The sequence below is a fragment of the Lepidochelys olivacea genome (assembly GCF_965140295.1).
Source record: "Lepidochelys olivacea isolate rLepOli2 genome assembly, chromosome: 8".
Classification (NCBI taxonomy): domain Eukaryota; kingdom Metazoa; phylum Chordata; order Testudines; family Cheloniidae; genus Lepidochelys; species Lepidochelys olivacea.
In genome coordinates, this window is record NC_140418.1 from 62,801,057 (window position 1) to 62,825,542 (window position 24,486).

A 24,486-nucleotide genomic window follows, 5' to 3' on the forward strand; every position below is an offset into this window, starting at 1 on the left:
CTCAGTTACCCTCTTGCAGTCTGAGAACAGACCCAATACATCATGACTCTTGCATCCAATCAGCAGTGTACAGCCTTTGAATTTTTAATATCCTAAAGCCAATACTCAAACACAATATACAGACCAAGAATTATTTGCCAAAAACATTCAGTGAGTAACATTAAAAAACAAAAAAAAAAGGAGGCAATCAGTCTCTGCTCACACAATTCCCAAATGGAAAAGAAATGTATGTTAGAAAACATGGATCAAATCATAAACATTATGTAATTCAATTTTAAATATTTTATGAATTTTTAGTTCAGGGCCTATCTGCCTTACTTACTAATGAGCCTAATTAAGAACATCCCAGAAGCCAGAAAGCAGGGATGACAACTGCTACAATGCTGTACAGGAGCCAAAAAGCTACTTAGGTGGAATCAAATGGTCACGCTGTTTCAAATCTCCAGCTCTGGAAGGTGTCTTGGTTTCAAGGACTTAACATTTTAGAGTTAAACAGATTAAATAGTTGCATATTCCTTCTGCATTCTCTAATTACTTGGAGTTATGATGACTCAAATGCTAGATACAAATGATAGTCATTTTCCGCCTCACTGATCTTAAGAAATCAAACGGGTGACTTTATAACCTTCAATTCTCTATTTCTTTAACCCTTTGTGCTCACTAGGTTTTCCCCACCAAGATACCAACCTAATTCAGGATCTTGGCAACACCTCTGGATGATAGGCCTATGACTTTGCCCTATGACTTTGGAGTACTTGAGGCAAGATGCATATTAAATTCTTTGGATCTGATTCTCCTTTTACTTTTATCAGTTAGATGGTGGTATAAAGCTAGAACTGATTTACACTAATGTAAGTGAGAGAAGACTCAGACTACTTGTGACTAGAAAGCAGAAATTGTTTCCTTATCTTTAGAAGAAACCCTAGGACCAGAGAGAAAAACAATACAGTATTCACCTATTTCTCCAGCACTTAAACATTATAGTGGTAGATGCTACAGAAAAGTTTAGGGAGACAAGAAAGCCTGAGACCCAAGTACCTTAAAGAAAGGTTTTAGAAAAAGTGAGAAATATAACAAAGTGAAAAATAGCAGAAAATCATATCTAGCATCCATCTGGGCACTGAGGTAGAGAAGTGTACCAGCTTCCAAGTTCAATTGAGCCACTTTAAACTGTCAAAAATCCTTGTCTGATCCTTAGCATTACAGCTCCTCAGAGATTTAGCACCTGTAGTCATAATCACCTTCAGCGTCACCTTTAGCTCCCCTTTATCTACGTGGAGTGTCTTCACCTTCAGTTACGCTTCAGAGTGTCTTTTAATTGGAGGTGGGAGATCTCTTGCTATATCTAGTCTTGCAGTCATCTCTTCTTTAGTAGGATGACAATGAAATTGTTTCAGAGTAACAGCCGTGTTATTCTGTATTCGCAAAAAGAAAAGGAAATTGGTTAGTCTCTAAGGTGCCACAAGTACTCCTTTTCTTAATGAAATTGTTTAAATTCCACAGCCTGGTCATGATACTGACTTGGTTGTAACAACGATTGTACACACCAGTTTTATTCAATATGGTATTTGCTTCTCTGGCCAAACAGGCTTGGTTTTCTTCTGTCATTCACTGTCTTTCTTCATGAGTTCCTTTGAATTGGCAGGTACAGTTCCTACTTTCTTCATCCCCCAATGGTTTTCTCTCTTTCTGACATGAGTTTATGAATATATAAATACCCCTTCATGTCCCAGATTGACTTGTGAATATATAAGCCAGGTTAATATTTTCTCACACCAACTAGAATGTCTCTTTAATCCCTGGATTAATTGATAGGTCCATCCAAATTTTGTCTCTCTACAAATTCATGTGTTCTCTTACTGTGGGCTAATATGCTATACTGTATAATATGTTGATAGGCAATATTTAATCTGTCAAACTAAAAAAAAGTGTTGTAGGAATGAAATATGAGCTTCATCTAATAAATTGATGTAAAAGTATAGTGCAACATTACTTAAAATACTTTACAGTAGAAGACCTGTGGGGCAAATCCCCATATTGCCACTGTGCATGCAGAAGGCCTTTTGTTAGCTGTACTAGTGTGATTCCACTGTGAAACGGAAGAAGACTGCATGCAAGCCAAGTCCTTAGCAATGTATCGCATAGGGAACAAAAGAGATCCTAGAGAACTTGCTGTTGTCTGGATCTTCACATTGTCTACCTTCTGGTATTGGGGAGATGAGACTCCATAAGTGCTTGTGGATGCTACTTCAGCTTGTGGGCTGAAGTCATTACCAATGAATAGCCTAGTGTGTGAGGAGAAATCATTCTCTCATCATCACTCCTCTCCATTGCACCACCCAATCTTATATCTGTCCAGTTCCTGATCCAGCTACTCAGACTGTGCAGAGGATTTTCCCCTATGTAAGCTTGTATATGTGTGATAAAAAGTATTACAGGCTTTCATTTTTACTTGAGAATAGACAGATCACTCACTCTTTACATCTCTTAAAAAATGTCATTAGACAACATGATATCTTTTCTTTTGTAAAATCTGCTACGTCTTTGAAATCATTTTACTTAAAAATGTCTGTGTGGCTTTAGACATTCAGATGAAAACACACCTTTTTCACCCTCTTTGACCTATTGCTTAACTGTACCTAGAGGTTTCTCATAGTGGAGCTTAGTTGGTGTCATTATTATTATTCAGTTAATAGTCATCCACATCACTAAACAATGTCACTAACTTGTTTCAGTTCCAATTTTCTTCTCCAGAGAGGGTCACAACTGAGCAAACAGAGCTACTGAATAGTCTGTCATTCCCCCTGTGTGTGGGGGGGGGGGAGGACAGAGGGGGCAGAGAGAGATCATTATTTGGAATATTACCGAGTAATTTACACTCCAGCTGCTTTCACATGTGATCTTAACAATAATTATAAAACAGCTTAGTGCATGGAATGCAATTTCATTTTAAATGTTAGGTAGTCGGAGAGGAAAAAAAAGTAAATAGTTTGAAAATTGCCTAAGGCAGAAAGGAACATAGCTTTGGGCAAAGAAAAAAAAATAGATTTACTGTAAAGACTTTATGAAACCATTGAAGTAGAAAAGGAATATTGGATTTTTCCCCTCGCTTTTCTTGCTTTTTTTCACCACTTTTTTTTTACCTGAACAAGTCATGATGGCATTAATATGCTCACACAAAGCAGAAACAGCAGTGGTCTATATTTGTGTCCCTGTTATCATGCAATCTCATTATAAAGCAGGGGGGAGGGTGGAAGCAAGTCATACTTAATCAGTATGTCAAGTTCTGTGATAAAATAGTAGAATTGTGATACCGTATTCTGTGATACCAAGTCCACTTGGAAATGAAATGAATGAGTCAGAATACCACTGATTGTATATCTTTCTATCATAATCAAGATACTTTTAAAATTTCAGATGTACATATTGATCAGCTCCTGTAATACTCTTCTGTCTTTTGGCCATGTGATTTTGGTTATCCATTCAATGAGCTGTCACTTCTGGTGGCATTGGGCTCAATCCTGCAAACCCTCACTCACATAAGTAAAGGCTTGCGAGATCCATCTATGAGCAGTGTCTGTCTGGTGTGAAGATCTCTGTAATGTCTCTGATTCAAAAAAATACCAAAACACCACTGTTCATGTTTGTTCATCTCATGTGTGACTGTTCCAGATTGCAACCAAGACATACAATACATCATAAGTTATGGCACTGTGAAATGTCACATGTCTTCACAAAAGAAGAGGATTTTTTTTTTTTTGATGAACTGGTGAATTCTTGAACAAGCCTATTTTAGTCTATCTGAATTCATATTTTAGAAGGCTTATGTTTATTTTGAACACCTTTAAAGTGGATCTGATGTTTTGACCGCAGTCTTGTGCCAGCATTCACACTTGGAGGAAGATCAAAATAACTTGCAATAGGGTGGGGAGGGGGGGGGGGTGAGCGTGAGAGAGAGAGAGAGAAAAAAATATTGTGTAATTGGGTGGGTGGGTGTGTTGTGACTGGATTTCTTCTCCCCCTGAATGTGCTGCTGGAATAAGCATCAAACTGATTTAATCAGGTTAAAATGTAGGTATCTGTCACAAGACAACAAATGCATCAGACAGAAGTATGTCTAAAAGTCTGTAGCCGATATGCAGATTAACTAAGTAGAAATGCTGTATTCTATTTGCTAAGTTATTTATTTAGGAAGTGTGGGAAGGAGGCAAAAGTAGTTAGCTCTTGATGAATGTTTCTGGAAGCAGTAATCTTTGCAGTACTTGCTGTCTATTGGAAGAGATTGAGTATAAAAAACCCCTAACCCTCCTAAATAAATAAACCTCATAATGATGTCCTTACAGTGCAATTACTATATTACAATATATAACATTTATAGACATAAAATATGTGTATGTTGTGTACCCCAGAAAATAGTTTTGCTGTTGCTCGTATTGAGGCAAAACTGAATAGCTTCCACTAGATAACTTATGTGGCTAGGTTATGACAAACCTGCAGAATGCTGTGGGTAAGATTTTACATATTACAATGTGAACAAAAGGAAGGCAGCTGATTTACTTGGCTCCAGTCCACAGGCTTTCTGCAAATGTCACTATCCTATTGTCCTCTCTTATGACACTTTTAATACTTCACCTGTGGATTATAATGTCTCACAAACACCAAGTAAATGAGCTTCTCAACATCCCTGTGAGACAGGTATGTATTACTACAGATGAACAGGAGCCTCCTATTAAACGAAGAAAAACAGAGGTATGTGAGTTGACCAAGACCATAGAGTGAGTCATTGATAGAGTGGATATAGTCATCAGAAGCACAAACTACCACCTCCTAATTGTTTGTGCCATGCTTAGCACAATGGGTTTCTGATCTTGGCTGAGACTTCTAGGCACTACTAGAATACAAATGATAATAATGTACAATAATAAGCAGGGATTGAGTCCTTTCCCTGGTATAACAATCAGTCTCTAACTATTGATTCTTTTTGTTGTTGAAAATAAAGCATTTCTGGGGATGTGCATTAAAAAGTTAGACTGTCTAAGCTTTTTTGTTTTTAACCTGGGCAGCTTCAGTTCCACATAGCAGCACACACACACCACACTTACACCACACTTGGTCTACTAGAGAGCATATGACTTCATCCTATTGACTTTGGCATAATAATGGCACTTTCCATATCTGACATGAACTAAGAATATTTATGACTAGATAAAAGAAAAGGAGTGGACTTGTGTGGACTGGACCAGGCTGAGGTTGATGGTGGGATGGAAATTGTTGAAATCATGGTGGAATTCCTCAAGGGCTTCTTTTCCATGGGTCCAGATGATGAAGATGTCATCAATATAGCGCAAGTAGAGTAGGGGCTTTAGGGGACGAGAGCTGAGGAAGCGTTTGTTCTTTGTCCTTACCCATAACTACTTCACATTTGGGGACAATGTATACCTTCAGATCAGCGGCACTGCTATGGGTACCCGCATGGCCCCACAGTATGCCAACATTTTTATGGCTGATTTAGAACAACGCTTCCTCAGCTCTCGTCCCCTAAAGCCCCTACTCTACTTGCGCTATATTGATGACATCTTCATCATCTGGACCCATGGAAAAGAAGCCCTTGAGGAATTCCACCATGATTTCAACAATTTCCATCCCACCACCAACCTCAGCCTGGTCCAGTCCACACAAGAGATCCACTTCCTGGACACTACAGTGCTAATAAACAATGGTCACATAAGCACCACCCTATACCGGAAACCTACTGACCGCTATTCCTACCTGCATGCCTCCAGCTTTCACCCTGACCACACCACACGATCCATCGTCTACAGCCAAGCTCTGCGATACAACCGCATTTGCTCCAACCCCTCAGACAGACAAACACCTACAAGATCTCTGTCAAGCTTTCTTACAACTACAATACCCACCTGCAGAAGTAAAGAAACAGATTGATAGAGCCAGAAGAGTTCCCAGAAGTTACCTACTACAGGACAGGCCTAACAAAGAAAATAACAGAACGCCACTAGCTGTCACCTTCAGCCCCCAACTAAAACCCCTCCAACGCATTATTAAGGATCTACAACCTATCTTAAAGGATGACCCAACACTCTCACAAATCTTGGGAGACAGGCCAGTCCTTGCCTACAGACAGCCCCGCAACCTGAAGCAAATACTCACCAACAACCACATACCACACAACAGAACCACTAACCCAGGAACTTATCCTTGCAACAAAGCCCGTTGCCAATTGTGCCCACATATCTATTCAGGGGACACCATCACAGGGCCTAATAACATCAGCCACACTATCAGAGGCTCGTTCACCTGCACATCCACCAATGTGATATACGCCATCATGTGCCAGCAATGCCCCTCTGCCATGTACATTGGTCAAACTGGACAGTCTCTACGTAAAAGAATAAATGGACACAAATCAGATGTCAAGAATTATAACATTCATAAACCAGTCGGAGAACACTTCAATCTCTCTGGTCACGCAATCACCGACATGAAGGTCGCTATCTTAAAACAAAAAAACTTCAAATCCAGACTCCAGCGAGAAACTGCTGAATTGGAATTCATTTGCAAATTGGATACTATTAATTTAGGCTTAAATAGAGACTGGGAGTGGCTAAGTCATTATGCAAGGTAGCCTGTTTCCTCTTGTTTTTTCCTACCCCCCCCCCAGATGTTCTGGTTTAACTTAGATTTAAACTTGAAGAGTGGTCAGTTTGGATGAGCTATTACCAGCAGGAGAGTGAGTTTGTGTGTGTATGGGGGTGGGAGGGAATGTGAGAAAACTTGGATTTGTGCAGGAAATAGCCCAACTTGATTGTCATGCACATTGTGTAAAGAGTTGTCACTTTGGATGGGCTATCACCAGCAGGAGAGTGAATTTGTGTGGGGGGGTGGAGGGTGAGAAAAACTGGATTTGTGCTGGAAATGGCCCACCTGATGATCACTTTAGATAAGCTATTACCAGCAGGACAGTGGGGTGGGAGGAGGTATTGTTTCATATTCTCTGTGTATATATAAAGTCTGCTGCAGTTTCCACGATATGCATCTGAGGAAGTGAGCTGTAGCTCACGAAAGCTTATGCTCTAATAAATTGGTTAGTCTCTAAGGTGCCACAAGTACTCCTTTTCTTTTTGCGAATACAGACTAACATGGCTGTTACTCTGAAACCTATGACTAGATAAAGTGTGTCTCATCCAGTGTACTAAATACCCCAACAACAACTATGTGGGTGAAATGAGACAATCACTATGCTCTCAAATAAACTCACATGGAAGAAGAATAAAAGAGCATATCACAAAGCAATCACTCTATATCTGATCTCTCAGTCCTCATCCTCAAAGGAAACCTACACTTTCAAAAGAGAAGCCTGGGAGCTTAAATTCATAATGTTGCAAGATATTAAAAGTCATGAACTGAATAGAGACACTGTATTTATGGCTGATTGCAACAATCTATAACCCATTAACCCTCCTCCCCAGCTTTTTAATTTTATTTCCCTTTCCCCTCAATGACTGGAGAGATGTTAAAAGGTCACTTCACCTTGAATAGTCCCTTGAAATATGTTAACTTCTTATGGTAAACAATCTGTTCCAACTTGTATTTAGCTGTGACACTCTGAGTACATTTCTGAGACCCGAAGAAGAGCTCTGTGTAAGCTCTTAAGCTAGTCTTTCTCACCCACAGAAGTTGATACAAGAAAAGATTACCTAACCTACCTTGTCTGTATGATTAGATGAGACATAAGTCTCCCATCTTTGTTTGTGGTGTGACCAAAATAAAGTTGCGTATCGTTTGTTTGTTTGTTTAAAATGCAATTGAAGAAGAGTGACATTAAAATCAGATGTAAGGATATAATTAAGGGCACATGTACCAGAGATTATGCAATTTTGGGATACAGGATGTAAAATGAGTGTATCTTGATCTGATACAATTTAATTCACAAAATAAAAAAATCATATTAATAATTGACCAAATTAATGTATTATCGTGTAGTTTTTTCAAACATTTTTAGCTATTAAAAATATACATGCTATGGATGGGTGACAGCTTACAGTTTTGACTTGACTTTACTTTCCTAACATTAAATCAACCCTTTTGAATTAGCATCTGTCAGATTTAAAGGACTTTTGTACTATGTTTTTCATCCCCAAATATAGACCCTTTGGGATGCTTATTGTTATCTTTTTATTCCTCTTAATTTTCTGATCTTTGTGAAATAGCAGAAATGAATGCAGGACTCAAAGTGTGAGCCCTTTGAAAACCTTCTTCTGTAAAGCTGGCAATAACATATTTTTTATATTTAGCTAATTGCAAAACATGAACAGAAGTGATTCAGCAGACAGCACTTCAAAGTTCATTTTCCCATAAAATATTACGTTTGGTATCTTTTGAAGTGTAAAAAAAATTCCAGGAAGTTTCTATTTTAAGATTCTCAGAAGCCTTCTGAACTAAAACCACAAGTTCTTCAGTTAAAATATTAAAGAATACTGCAAAATGAATTATAATATATGAGTATACAATGGAAAAGCACATGTGGGTTCAGTAAAGGTTAAGGTAACTTTTGGAAAATTATCGTGACTACACATGGCATTTGTGCTGGCTCATGACATTAGACTTTTAAAATTGCTGCAAGGATAGGTTATACTTGCACTCTTTGTCCCCTATTCTTGTCTGACTTGTGCAATGAACAAATGGAGGGTCAAACTGAGATTACCTTTCTGCTTGGACTGATTCCTGTTCCGGTGCCAAGCATCTGTCTGCCCCCAAAAGGCAGAAAGAGATGGGAAGGCAGAGGAGCACTGAAGGGATTTCAGAAACCAAGGATTAACGATGATCAGTGAAGTGGTGGATCTACTTCTCGCCTCTCATGGAAGCTTTCCCCTCTCTGAAGTGAACTGAAGGGCCTAGCCCAGATCTGCAAGGCATTTTTTAATGAGCTGGGACCAATGTGCCTTGAAGACACCAAATCCCTTTGTGACCCTTGAAGACAATATGTTCCAGCAAAATGCTTCAGCTACATTGCCCTGTGGCAGGGAATCTCAGGAGTAAGGTTCTTTCAATGTCAGGCCACTAGCTGTGGAATCTTACAAGACTAATCTGATTTTGTTTATGTGTAAACTCAAAAACCTCATTGTTACAGTCTTTTCCAGTAATGCTGTCTTCCTAGAACCAACCCATAGTTAGTGAGACTGGAAAATGAAAAATTAAAAGCCAAAAGCCTGTGGCAAGCTGAGATGCTTCTTCCATTTAAGGCACACAGAGCCATCTTGGGCTATTATGTGAAGCTTAAATATCATGGTGATAAAATACATAGGCCAAAAAACTGGGGCAGCCGAGAGGGATACAACCATGGTGCCTCAAAATCAAAGTTTACAATCTACACATCCACAGCCAGAATGAGAGAGGTAACTTTTGGTTTCAGCAAGGACCCTCTCTCGATCACTGTTCTAAAGATCTGATGACTTCACAGCTGTGTTGTTGTGATGCCCCATTCATTATTAATATTTATAAAGCACTATGAGAGCCTCGGGTACAAATTGCTATAGAAGTTCAAGATGGTGTAATTATCTTTTTTTTTTTTTCCTTTTTTTAAGGCCTGAACTTCAGATTCAGCTTCACTTAGTTTGGTTTTCACTCATTCTTAATTATTCTTTAGTATACCTAATCTATTGTCTTTCTCTCAACTGTGTTCTTTTTTGTTTTTGTTTTATTCTGCTTATTCTATACTTTGTATCTTCCATCCTCTGTCTTTTGATTTTTTTTTCCACTTCCTCTGGTCTTTTAATTACTTCTCTCCTTAGAAGAACAAGTTAAGCATTTGAACCCACAGAATTAAAATATGTTCAATATTTAGCAAAAGAATTTCATCCAGCCTTAAACTGTCTTGAGAAAGCTACCATGTGACTCTCCCAAAACATCATGCAGGACCTGTTTTTACTTGATCTCCAGGTGGTTTAATCCAATCAAGAATCTAAACTCTGTGTGTGTGTGTGTGTGTATGTGTAATAAATATTTGTATTCACTAGAAACACACACAACCTAGGAAGAATGATTCTTTCTGCAAGAAAAAAAATACACAGAATGTCCAGGAAACATCTTATGTTTTAATTTACAGAGATAACTTTGAAACATAATTTGGGGGGCAAGGTTTCCCCACAAGTGGGATATGTAGGTAATGTGGAGCCCAGGAATGAATCCTCCAAGAATGGTTGAAACATTTATGTGGGAACCTAATGATTCTGTATTAAACCTTGGGGCAAACTAAGACAGGGAGGCTGCATTTCTTCTTGCCAGCAGTTGACCCAAAGTTTCTCCCTCTACCATAGGTGGGTTTCAGTAGACTGAGGGGAAACTTGTGTAAGGTAATGCCAGAGAACACCAGCTTGATCTTACACAGGGAAACCCCTTGAGGTGTTAGGGAATAACGCTGCAGAATAGCCACTCTCTGGTTCCATGTGTTCCCCTCACAGCCATCCACCCCACGCTTTCCGGAGTCCCAGGCACATGCAAGTTGCACAGATGTCCTTCCATAGATCTGGAGGGAAGGGAGGATGCCATTTAGTCTCAGTCCCTTCCCTCTTTTGAAAAATGTTGGCCAGTTTTCACTGTTTTTCAGCTGCGGGAGGTTTTATAAAAGTGAAACCAAAAGGGGTGCTTTGGCTGTATTGGCTTGTTTAAGCCTTTTGAATATCTACACAACTGAAAAGCAGAAGGGTTAAGGATAGCAGTACAGAGCTGGTGTCCAAGGGCTACAATGACCTTTATTTAAAAAATCCAAACCCAATTTTATTAAATACATTGTCAAAGCTTCAGAGTTCAAGAGAAATAAAACATGTTTTAAAAAGACATTTTGGGGACTGTCTTATGTGAATTGGTGTCACTTCATATTTAGAAAATAGAAAGACTAGATTGAAGTGTCTCTTCAGCCGTAGCCTACCCATTAGCTTGTGAAATTATGATGCTCTTATGTGAGATTACTACTCTGAAACTGCTTCAATATGACACCATGGTGCACCTATTACAGAGCCATTACACAATGTGAGATTATAGGAAGCTATTTCAATGCAAATCAATGGTGACTCTGATGATGACATAAAGATGCCATTACAAGGGAAGATTTAAGTGGGAAGAAAGGTTTATTTTTTTCCTAATACAAAGATCCCTCTACATTTAAAAAAAACCCCACATTTATTGTATACTGTCACAAGATGATTTATAAAAAGAGAGGAATTAAAGAGACAAGGTAGGGTTTTCATCTTAACAAGTGACATGACCCAGTAGTTCATGTTAAAGAGATGGAGCATCATGAGTGAAAGAGAAGCCCAAAACTGTGAGGAGTCTGGTGGAGGCCACATATGAAAGAGTGCTGCAGGTAGCCAGTTGAGAAATAGATATGCTGTGAGAGAGAGTGTACATAGAGAGTATAAAAAAGCCAGGAAAGTAACTGTGCATGTGGCTCAAACAAAACATGACTGAAAATCCGAAGGGCTGGGATAACTATGTCCAGGCCTCCTGTATTCAAAGGAAATTGATCATGCATCCACCTGACTCAAAAAGAATGATCTCTTTTTGGTGTTCTGGAATGCCAAGATAACAATGAGATGGGGTTGTTTTTATAGCTGAGACTCTAAGATATGCTTGACACTTCAAAGTAACCAAATCAAAAGAGCCAAAAAGCTCAAAATCTAAATGTGCTGTGACAATAGAAGAGGACACTCAGAAACAAGAGGGGATGAAAGTATAATGTAAAATAATATCACCTGGTTATGAGTTAGCAAAGAACCCTTCTTGCTGGTCCTGTTTAAGTTTTGTTTTGCTTTCCTTCCCCTCAGTTTGAGAAGGAATCAAACAGAAATTACTTTTGGGGAGGAAATATTGGAATGATATGAGAGATTAACATCTCCTAGAATAAGTGCAGGAAGATTATGAAAAAGAAACCTAGAATAGCTGAGCTAGGAAGAGGAAATATATGATGTTTAAATGAAATATCACAATAGGAAAACAAGCCTACAGGGAGCATGTGATGATGCTTATTTGAGGCTATTATAGTATGAAGTATGTGTGTGTGAGTGTGTGTGGCTATAAATGCTATGACTTTGGTATCTGTGTTTTATCTTTAAATTACTAGAGGTCTGCTGTGTGCCAGAGGCTGCCACCATCTTGAGTTCAGCTCAGATGTGGCCTGTTACAGGGAAGATAGACTCTGTGCTCTCTCTTAAAGCCTTGACTTTTATTCTTTCTTGTTCACTTGTTTTCCCTTAAGTGAAAACTCATTTGAATTGCAACTATGCTTGATCTTTGTAAAAAATCATAATGAAACTCTAAAGAAAATTTTATGAAGACAAAATGTTACATATTAAGCAGTTTGGAAAATATTACAAACATTATTATACCTGAGCACTCGAGCTGAAAGCACTCATAAAGAGTATCTTGCACTAGTCTTGCAAAATGTACCCATTAATCTGGGAGACATAGATAAGCAAGTAAAATATTAGTTTTTTGCAAAGCTGCATTAATTTGCCCAGGAAATGATCCTTCGGAGGCCAGGGATGGTACACTTGAAAGGGGAAAAAAATTGCCAGTGCAAATCTGAAACATAGTATGTATGATCTAATTGTAATGTGGCAAAGTTCCTGTTGGTATGGAAATTATGTGCAAATGAAACAATGTCAATATAGCCAATAGTCTGCTCTTGGGATTAAGGAAATTCCCCCTGGGGAAGAGCAAGTAGCCCTAACTCTGCCACCCTCTGCTGAGGAAAGATTCAAATCTCTGTAGTAGCACCTGAAGCACAGACTACCCAGGAGACTCACCTCCTCTTTAGCTATCCCTGTCCACTTTCTGGCCCATGCAAACAAGATGCAGAGCCCCCCAGCAAGCAGGAGATGTGAGTGGTTTGTTTTTCTGTAGCCTGACTCTGGGTGGACACTGGACATTTGACCTCTGGGATCCCATAGCTTGGGTTCTGTTAGCTGAACCTGAGGAAAAAATCAGGCCCATAGAGTCCTGCTCTGGTTTGAGATGTGAACATGCAATCTCCTGATGCACATAAGCAAGCACATAAGCAAAGTCAGATATGGTCTACAAGCTGTATTAAAATAAACCTACCTGTTGTAACATAATTCTAAAGCAGCAGAGAAAATCATAGCTTTTGCCAGGATTTATGGCTGGAAAATAGCTGGCACTAACAGATTAAATTCCTTTCTTTTAACTAGAATGGGAAAAATATCACTAGAATCAGCTCAGTACAATTTGAATAAAGATTAATAATATTTAGTGATGCTATTTATTCATTGGAATAATACAGACTATCTTTTGTGTCATAACTCCAACACATCTAAGTGAAGGATGCTTTAGAAAGCCTCAGTATATACCTTATTTGCTGATGCTATTTACATGCCTGAACCATCATTTCATGTTAACACTATTAGCATGTGTGTTGATTAAGCAACTTAGAGTTTAAGCATCAACCAATTACTTAGTCAAAATCTAAACAGTTTAACATAGCTATAACAAATAATGTATGAGATAGAGTTTCAATGGAAAACTCACTGAATATTTGCAGGTTTATTACCTTAATTGTTCATTGGTATAGTGTAAGGGCATTCATAATGAAAATGTGCAATCTAAAGGAAGTTATATAAAAGAATAAACTAATCAGTTATTAAATTATAAATGCAAGGAGACAGAATATTACTTTGAATTATGCTTCACAATGCTGAGTCCTGGTTTATTCTTTAATAACTTTGAGGGAGACTGTAGGAGTTATAATTGTGAGCCTTCTATTGCCAAAGGATACAGCCAGTCAAAGCTACTGAAATAAAGCAGAAGCTTTTAAAACTGGAATAGTGTAGCAGCATGAAATGAGCCTGCTGGGCATTTAAACAGTATAAAGTATCACAGTTAAATGCATTTTGCAGGCATTATAAATCAATTTGTGTAACAGAAAACAAACTACAGTCAGACCCTCTTTGAAATTCACATTTTTTTATTCTTTCATTGCTGACTTTAAAAAGATAAAGATGAAACGCAAAAGGTGAAATCACATGAAAATCACTTATTAAGGGTAAGAGGGCAACTATAAAAGTATTTAGATGACCCATTCAAATACATACAATTAGCAAGAGCATGTGGTAAACTGTTTATATTGTAAATGTTGTGTATACCATAAAAAAACCCAAAATCTTTTCTCAGCCACCAGTTTGTTCTTCGTCTACTGGTGCTTACATCATGAACGTCAGTGAACTGACAAAAGACACACACACACACACAACCCAACATTCTTTATTTGTGGCTGTATCTTGTCACCCAGTGCATGCCATCTAACTGTTGTTCTTGCTCTGTTATGGCTGACTTGTAACTTGCTTTAAGATATCGTAACATCTCAAATATCATTCAGGAGTCCAACGCTGGTGCTTCTTCCCTGGCTAGTATTATATGAGAGAGATGCCACATGTATCAGAGTTAAGGACAATAAGAAAGAGGTGGGTTTGTTTTTTTGGGTTTTTTTTTTTTTAGATTTGTGTTTTTTAATATATTAGGAACAAAAAGAATCCTGACAATGGTATTGGTCCATTACTAGATGGAAGTGGTAGAATTAATAATAAGGCAGAAGTAAGTGTTCGTTAAATATTTCTGTTCTGTTTTTGGTATCTGTGATGGGGTGTACTCAACACTAGTGGCACCTCCTCCTGGCCAGCCTGGGATAAACTCCAGCCACGTGTTGCACCCTCCTCCAGCAGTGTCTTTCCAGTCCTCCTCTCATCCTGCAGACCTCCCTTGCTCCAGGAACTGCAGCCTTCTCTTTATGGCTCAGCCCTCAGGCTGGGTCACCATACATGTTTCCCTTCCAGTGGTAGTATAACAATTTTTTTCCAGGACCAACTGTCCCAGTCAGTCCACTGTCCTCTGCCAGGCTTGTGCCATTTCCCCAATGGCTGACAGGGGAACCTGGGGCTGCCTTCTACTCTAGGTTCCAGCTCAAAGGCCCTCCAGTCAGCAGTCAAGATGTGCACTATCCTATCATGCTGCTTTCTCCTGAGCCTTTCCCTACCTTCTTGGATTCATCCCTCTCTGGGTTCACCATCCTCCCAATTCCCTCCTCTCAGGGAATAACTGCAGTTTGCCTTCCTGCAGCCCCCTTCTGTTGCCAGCTTCTTGGCTTATAAATTTCCTCAGTTGGGCACCATCAACAATTAGGTCCCAGCCTTCCTTGCTTCTCCTACAGGTTCAGCCTGGCCAACCCTACTTGGCCACCTTTCAGTCCTGTGTGGGATGGACACCCCATGACAGTATCATATGGTGCTGATATCTTTGTCCATTTGACTAGTACCTCTGGAGAAAGTAATATAGAAGCTCTAAAGGTTAGAACTTTTTAAAATCAGTAAGCCCAAATAACTTGCATCCAAGAGTTTTAAAAGAGCTGGGAGAGGATATTGCTGGACCATTAATGTTGTGGTTTTTTTTTTTCAATAAGTCTTGGAGCACTGGAAAAGTTCCAGAAGACTAGAAGAAAGCTAATGTTTTGCCAATTTTTAAAAATAATAAATGGTATGACCCAGATAATTATAGGTCTGACATAGATCCTGGGCAAGATAATGGAGCAGCTGATACATGACTTGATTAATAAAGAATTAAAGGAGGGTAATGTAACTAATGCAAAGCAACATGGATTTATGGAAAATAGATTCCATCAAAATAACTTGATATTTTTTTTTCTGAGATTACAAATTTGTTTGATAAAGGTAATAGTGTTCACGTATTGTACTTAGACTTCTCTGAGGCATTTGACTTAGTACCTCACAACATTTTGATTAAAAGAAACAATATAAAATGTAACCTGGCACAAATTAAATTGATTAAAAACTGGGTAACTGATAGGTCTCAATGTACTTGTAAATGGGGAATTGTTGTCAAGTGAGTGTGTTTCCAGTGGAGTCTCACAGGAATCAGTTCTTGGCCTTTACACTATTTAACGTTTTTATCACTAACCTGAAAGCAAACAAAATCATTAATGACAAAGTTTGCAGATAAGACAAAAATTGAGAGGGGGTGGGTAAATAATGAAGAGGACTGGTAACTGATTTCAGAGCGATCTGGTAAACCTGGCACAAACAAACAATATGTGTTATAATATGGCTAAATGTATACATCTAGGAGCAAAGAATGTAGGTCATACTTACAAGATGGGGGAACTGTATCTTTGGAAGCAGTGACTTTGAAAAAGATTTGAGGATGATGGTGGATAGTCAGCAGGACACGAGCTCCCCGAGTGATGCTGTGGCCAGAAGGGCTAATTCAATCTTGGATGCATAAATAGGAGAATCTCAAGTAGGAGTAGAGAGGTTATTTTCTCTCTCTGTATTTGGCACTACTGTGACTGCTGCTAGAATACTGGGTCCAGTTCTGGCATCCTCAATTCAAGAAGGATTTTGATAAATTGGAGAGGGTTCAGAGAAGAGCCACAAGAAAGATTAAAGTGTTTTAAAAAAAACCCCACGCCTTATGTGATAAACTGAGCTCCTTGAATCTATTTAGCTAAACAAAGAGAAGGTTAAGGGGTAACTTGATTACAATCTATAAGTATCAAAATGGGGAACAAATATTTAAAAATGGGCTCTTCAATCTAGCAGAGAAAAGCATAACATGATCAAATGACTGGAAGCTGAAGCTAAACAAATTCAGACTGGAAATAAGATTGACCTAAATTTTGACAATGAGGGTAATTAACCATTGGAAAAAATTACCAAGGCTCGTGGTGGATTCTTTATCACTAGCCATTTTTTAAATCAAGACTGGATGTTTTTTCTTAAAGTTATGCTCTAAGAATTTTGCAGGGGACATTCTGTGGCCTGTATTACACAGAAGGTCAGATGAGATGATCACAGTGCTCCCTTCTGGCCTTGAAATCTCTGATTCAGTACAGCAGATATCAACTCACTCTCCTCTCCAAAATGCTGTATCTGTTTGATACATAATTTATTTGGCTATATAGGTTGGAATTCCAACCACTGCTGTTCCTAGTTATACAAACAATAGTGCAAGAGTAAGTAGGTACTCCAAACAAATTTAAAAAATTAAAACATTTCAGAAGAAGTATGTATAATTATTCTTTGGAAATCAATGCCCTTGTATATTATTGAAATTATTCAACATTGTTATGAATTAGACTAGCATCTGCATTTGGGATAAAGTTACAAGGACTATCTTGCTTTAGGATATAAGCTGATCACCAACTCAGGTTCTCCCATGGTATCTCATTTCATAATTAGGTACACAATATAGTAATTTTACTATCTATGCTGAGGGCATCGGGATTGTTCACTTTCTACAGAATAAAGCATTGAATTCTAGGACACAAAGGGGAGGTGCACGTATAGATTTTCTTAATAGGAGGATTTCCTTCTATATGCTCTACAGTTAGTGAGCATCTAATCACAAACAGTTTGGAAGCTCAGCTCAAAGAGGAAACCAGCAACTCACATGCTTATTTAAAATTCTCTGAACTTCTTGGGTCTGCAAAACTGGTACAGAACATCTATGAATTAGAACAGCCTTTTTTCTGAGGTATTTTGGCATTTTTTCCTCATTTTTTGCCAGAATCAGATGCAGAGAAATGAAAACTAATGGGGGTAGGTAGTGAATAATAATAATAATAATGGGACATTTCTGAGCCTCAGAATTGTTTTGGGTTAGTTCAATATCCAAGCAATTTTGTCCATCTCTAGTTGTATCACTTAGTCAAAAATCAATGAGTTAAGATTGTAATGCACACTTATTCAGAATTGATTTACTAGCCATTACTTTATTGAAACATGTTGTAGTTTCTATTAAATCTATTTGGTACTTTTGTTCTAGAGCTGATGTCAGAAATATTTTATCTCCGATGCCTATTTTGGACACTTTTTTTTCCAGACTAGTATAGGACTTTAGTCTATGTATGACAACTTATTATTCTTTATTAGGAAAATATACACAGCATGTGATTATTAATGTCCCATTTCAATGTATAAATCAGACACCTTGCAAATTTTCCAGTTGAGGTCAGAGACTGAAAGTTATATTTTTAAGCTAATGGAAAATATTCTTCATTTAAAATACTTAGGGGTATCTTGGGGAAAAAAATGGATCAATAAAGAATGGTAATTTCCCATACTGTGGATGTTTAACTGGTGTTTCCATGTGGTGGTGGTGGTGGAAATTGCAGTCATACATTCACCTGTGAGAGATGATAGGGAAGATACTCAAAGTCAGTGATCTGTGGTCAGACCGTACTGGACTATATGGCAATAGAAAGCTTGTCCATTACCCCAGTGCTATTTGGGGTTGTCTCCTGGCACAGACAGAATTAACACGCAGTTAGGTGGTGACATTGGTAGCCACATGAATATCTACTATCATATTGTTGCCACGTGAAACAGCCACCATTTCCTTATGGACTGGGAGAACTGATCCTTATCTTGTAGTGGGTCTAAATGTTTTGTTAAATGTTGTCTTTGATTTATGTAATAAGGGCCTGATACTGTAATCTCCTAAATATCTGAGTAGTCCCTTTTACTCCAGTGAGACTCCTTGAGCAAGGACCACTTGCATAAGAGTTGCAGAATCAGCCCCAAGTTGAAGTTTCTAGTTACTCAACATTGCTAACGACGGTATACAATTCAGATTGAAGTGAATATAGTGTTCCATAGTTCATATGAACTAGACACCATCTCCAAAAATGACTGGTAATACCACTACTTACTTCACTACCATAAAGTGATCCATATATTTGCAGGAAAAATATACTTTATTTTTAAGTAACATGGTCTGTCAAATCACTGAAAAATTAAATTGAAAAAATAATGTGAATATTTCCCACATTAAATTCTGCCCATAGTTTCAAAGCCTAACTACAAAGGCACTTCTGAAATAATTTGTGGGACAAAATCACATGTAGGCCCATCTCTGTTATGTGATCTTAAAAGGCTTTTGGTAATTTGTGACTATCTTTTGATCTTCTGGAATGGTGGGTGAAGGAGGGAGACATAATAAAAAAAGCCACAATAACTGAACATTGAAGAATTCAGTAAATACCAAATTTTTCAGTATTCTAGTCATAAATGCATCAATTAATGTTCAACAATCAATAATTCATTTACTGGTTTATTCCAGGTAGAGATATAAGTATACATGGACAATTAATGGGGTATATATTATTGAACCATTGAGAGAGCACGGTTACTGCTTTTCATGCTCTGCTAAAGCACTCTTTTCCATTATTTTTGGTGAAATGGAAGCTGGTAAACTTCATTAAAGATGAAAATGGTAGGAATTCATAACATGTTAAGAGTAAAAAAAGAATAGAGACGTGTTCCATTATTATGGCTGACCTACCATTTGGGGCTGCAATTGGCTCCCCACGTTTGTGCCCATGGTCCAATTGTGGGTAAATGCATTTCTAAGTTCCTGAATGTGGATGCAAATTAGCTGCTTAAAGATGCAAATTGTTTGGGGACTGACCTATGTAACTGTTACTCATGGTGAAGTCAATTGGGTTACACACCAGTAAGGAAGCATACACCAATGTACGCATTCCACAACTGGGACCCATAAACACAGATTTGTGCCCATTCACAAATTTCACCTACTAACTAAAAATAAACCCTCTCATGTGTAAGTCACATTACACAGGCAACTCTGCTAGTGTTTGTCTTACCTGCCCAAAGTTGTTTAACTAGGAGTCATTGACTGTTCTTTTGTGACATGCTTCCTCATTCCTCATAAATATCACTTCCATGAGATAAACAGCTTAGTAGTGCAGGGAAGTATTTCTGAGACATCTGGGCTTATTTAGACATGGGAAATGTAAGAGAAAAACAATGCATTAAGAGCAAAGTGAATTCAGAACTGTGCTTAAAGAAAAAAAAAAGAGTATGAAGTAGTGAAATCCATCAGGGAGACAAAAAAGGCACCAGCATTAGCCCAAGGTTTATATATTTCCATATGAAATTTTTTGGAGCTCTGATTTTGCAGTTTCAAGCTAAAATATATATAATATTTGTAGGTTCTGCATCTGCTGGCGAGAGAGTAAAACACACTTAGTATATCGAGGTATCAAATGTTCAGATTTGGTTGCCTAAAATTAAGTGTGTTGATATGAAATTAAGCTTGAAAATACTGGTCTTAATGTGGATAACTTTACTTATATGGCTCCTTATGTTGATTTCATATTTAAAATGCCTGACCTAAATAAATCCTGTGCCATCTTTAGAGTAAGGTACATGGAAATCTTTGTTCTACTTTATACCAAATGTATTGTTCTCTTTAGTTACTCTGGAGATGCCCATAGTGGTAAAACAGCAAACTGCTGTATTTTGTCACAGATAAAAATTTGGTCTTAAGGTAATGAGAAGTACTTTCTTCACTCATAGTAGAGTACTTTGAGTGATTCATGAAGTGGTCAGGGTTTTTAAAAAAAAACTTGTATTCACTTATGCATAACTCAAACAACACCAATTGCAGCTATCAAAGTAGAAAGGATATGATTGTCACCATGCCCAAAGTATGATCAGTGAGTACCGAGATCACAGAATCCTAGGAATTAGACATGGAAAAGACCTATTATTTCCTAGGGTTATTTTCTAGTCCAGATTTAAATGTCTTAAGCAAGGGATCTTCCACCACCTCCTTGGGAGAAGAAAAGGAGTACTTGTGGCACCTTAGAAACTAAAAAATTTATTTGAGCATAAGCTTTCATGAGCTACAGCTCACTTCATCGGATGTATTCAGTCTCTAAGGTGCCACAAGTACTCCTTTTCTTTTGCAATACAGACTAACACGGCTGCTACTCTGTTACCTTGGGAGACAATTCAAGAATACAAGAGGTCTTACTATATGGAAATATTTCTAACATTCAACCTATCATCCTATGGTTAAGACATTGTGTCCAGAAACAGACACTGAAAGCTACACCTAAGATCGTGTAAATCAGTGTAACTCCATTGACATCATTGGAACTATGTCAATTCACATCCGCTGAAAATCTGAGCCAGTTTGACAGGTGTTTTCCTTCATCCTTCCTACCTTCTTTTTTATTTTTGACTGCCATTTCCACATAAAGCATTGCACTAATCCACTTGATAAACAGAAGATTTAACATGTGTTATTGACTTTGTCCTGAGAAATATTTGAAATACCTCAAAAAAAAGTTCTATTATTTTAAACTTCACAAGCCCATCATATTCTGTAGTGCCTTTAAGGGTCCTGGAGCTGTAGTGAAGCTGTCTGGCTTCTCCTTCCACAAGGGATGTAATCTGTATATGTAAGGTGCCCTTTCCATGCAGATTCCAGGAGGATGAACACACAGAATGCTGTTCAGATTTTGTCATGAGGGCTGATATGTAGCTCTGACTTTACTGAAGAATAATCACTAACTTTGAAAAGTATAAATAGGCTAGATCAGGGTTTGTTTGGTGTTTTTTGTTGTTTTGTTTGTGACTGAGCTGAGGTTAAGTGTAAAATATGGAAACTTAGAAGAGAGCGTGTTTTTGATGAGGTGCCTACATTTGCAACAAAAGGATTTTACGGACATCATCTAGTGGGGCTCTAGAGAATACTAGCTGATAACACAAAATTCCACCAATACTTTGAAAGCACACTAATCATTATAGCCAACAATTTTTGTAGCTTACATAATAGGCTTTTGATGTCTATGGGTCACCATTCTCAGTCCTGGACTCAAGACCCTGAGATGGTTTTAATGAGGTAATACTGACTGCAGGGAGATGTTGTGATGGATCTCAATTCACTTTTACTGTTACATCCAAGATGTATGAAAAAAAGATATTTTAGAAACTGTGTAAGGTACTATCCTTCAGTCAGTAAGTTGATGTTAAATTAAGGATGCCCAGGTAATATAAACTGCTAAATGCTATATACATCACACTTTATACACCCCAGCTGCTAAATAGCAGAAAAATAGTGTAAAATATGAAGCAAACAAGGTACAGTTACCTGACTTCTCAGTTGAACCTCCAAACTGTGTTTTATGCTAAGATTTCACCATAAGAACTTCATCTTCATACAGTGCTACATAATGAAAAATGAGGGGAAGATTCATAAAACAAGAGCAACATTTCAGACATTACAAATATAGCCTCATCCATCTTATTTGTCTTTGTCCGGACAAAAAGTTTACGAGCACTAGAGTAAATATTTATTTATATGGCATAACTTCATACATTACCATACCTCGAGGCATTTACTAAATTATTAATCAGTCAGTAATCCACGCTCTGGTTGACTTCACTGTGTATTTAGGCCATGGTATTTAATGAGGCAATGAAGTATTTAATTTTGCCAATGACCCTTCTTGACCTATTGAATATTTTCAGGAATAAGTAATCAGCAAAATAGAAAGGAAGAGTCAGCAGTACTCATAACATCTGTCTGACTTTGGCTGTGGATTTATAAAAAAAAATTGGTCCTACCTGATCAAAATTTCTCCTAAGTAACAAGGGAAGACCCTTTTTGCTCCATTGTGCCGTTTCTGTTTGTCTCAAAGCAGGGTTTTTGAACACTGATACCACTACCAGGAATGCAGAAGAAATAGCCACTGTGGGGGACAGTGGTTTGAACACAGCATGCAGGCAAAGTACATTTAAATTGCATTAGAAGAATGTGGCAGGCTGCATACCATAGCACTTTACAAAAAAAGAAAAGAGTAGAAGGACATTTTTGAATGAACTATGCTAACGTGTTAAGGCCATTTCTTGTAGAGGGAAAAATCCTGCAGTCTCCTGAGGGCCTAGTCCTGCTCTCCTTGAAGTGAATGGTAATATTCACTGACGTCAATGAATACAGGATCAGGCCCTATTCTAATAAGCTATTGAACTACATGAAACAAACATGATGATTAGATCATTTTTCTTACATACCCATGGAACCAGATCCTTTCTTCTGCCTTTACCGTAGAATTAGTATGCTTGAGAGGAGGAAAATTTCTGAAGTCAGTTTTGGAGGGGTTGGTGTCAGAGTTATGCTTATAAGAAGCAAATGGAATCTTTTTCAAGCGGATAAATCAATACACCACATTTATTGAGTACAATTTAAGCATTGAAATCAGCATATGCTTCCACACACACACCCACCCACCCACCCACCCCCCTCCCCGAAAGGTTCTACAGCTGGATCTTATAGTTACCAGTCCTTAGTGTTGCTCGGTCAGTTCCAGTGGCCAGCTGAAACTGCACAGAAGGGAGGGGAGCTGGGCCTTTGTCAAACGCGTTTGAAGCTTGATGTTGATACAGAATGAACCCAAAGTCCCATGGCTTTTATAGTGATAAGTTCCCATACAAGTCTATGGACCTTGCTGTGTCACACCGGAGCTGTCAATCGGGAGGTATTCGAGGTTGTTCTTAATTAGTATTATTCTGAGTTGTAAGGGGGAGGATCCACAGCTGTTTCTTATATCATCCCTTTGGCTCAACTCCTTATCTCATCCTTGGGGTGTATGCCTTTGCTTTAGGGTAATCAATCTGCCATCTAGGTGATTGATGATAAAGTTGGTGCCTCTTGACTCCTCCACTCCCTTCTTGATCATCTGGCACAGTTATCCTTTCTCAGTTAATTGCCATACATTCTTCACTCACACCAAACAGTAAATAAGGCAATTACAGCCATACAACTTCTATCCTTCTAAGAACAATCATTAACACAATTGGTAAAGAATAAACTCAGAACAATTTCTTCTTACTAATTCAGTGCTACAATTTCTTCTTATTAATTCAAAGCTAGCAAAATGGAGTATAAGGCAAAATAAGCAAAATGGAGTACAATTTTACTTGAGAGAATTTCTTCCCATTAGGCTTTTGTCCCTGTGGTATGGCACACTTCTTAAGGCAGTATAAAGGCTGTGAAACATGGAGGAAGATTTCTGGCCAATGACTCTGTGTGTTTACCGTTCATATGTTGGCATAAGCAGTTCCTTAATCCTTCTTGCAGAAAATCACCTCAAGGCAACACCATCCATACAAAGCCAAAGTATTAGTATATCTCATGGTCCTGAGCCAAAGCCCATAGCAGTAAATGAAAAGACTCCATTAAATTTAAAGGGTTTGGATCAGACTCTTCAAAATTTGGCTAATCTCATCTCTCAATGACTTTTATTGAAAGAATGCAGACCAACTTTTCTTGCAATTAACTATTTAATAATAAAAGTTACATCACCTGTGCACCAGGTTTTCAGACAGCGGATTTGCAGTGAAGAATATCTTCAAAACAAAAAAAAAATACTATAGCTTTAAATTAGTTTTAGATTTAACCAGTGTTGCATATAACAGTACTCAGATAGGACTGCATAAAATAATCCAAAATGAAAGATGTAACAAAAACCTACACCATTATATTGTTTGAGATCTGATGAATTGCTTGTTAACATTATATGTCAGAAAATAAATAGGGTTAGTTTGGGGTGCCTTTCAAACCGCTCCAAATGCA

At 38.0% G+C, this 24,486-nt stretch overlaps 1 long non-coding RNA gene across 4 annotated transcripts; it reads right to left on the bottom strand.

Moving 5' to 3' along the window:
• On the bottom strand, positions 1-23,370 carry LOC311525291. 4 transcript variants are annotated; one of them, XR_014712736.1, is made up of 4 exons: positions 23,192-23,370; positions 22,003-22,077; positions 19,706-19,829; positions 1-1,415 (listed from the first exon to the last, which is right to left on the bottom strand). It is a non-coding gene; the product is annotated as an uncharacterized lncRNA (long non-coding RNA). The 4 variants fall into 4 exon arrangements; XR_014712737.1 differs by having other exon boundaries at positions 19,706-19,834; XR_014712738.1 differs by lacking the exon at positions 1-1,415 and adding an exon at positions 15,732-18,226.
• Between the last annotated feature and the right edge of the window lie 1,116 nt (positions 23,371-24,486).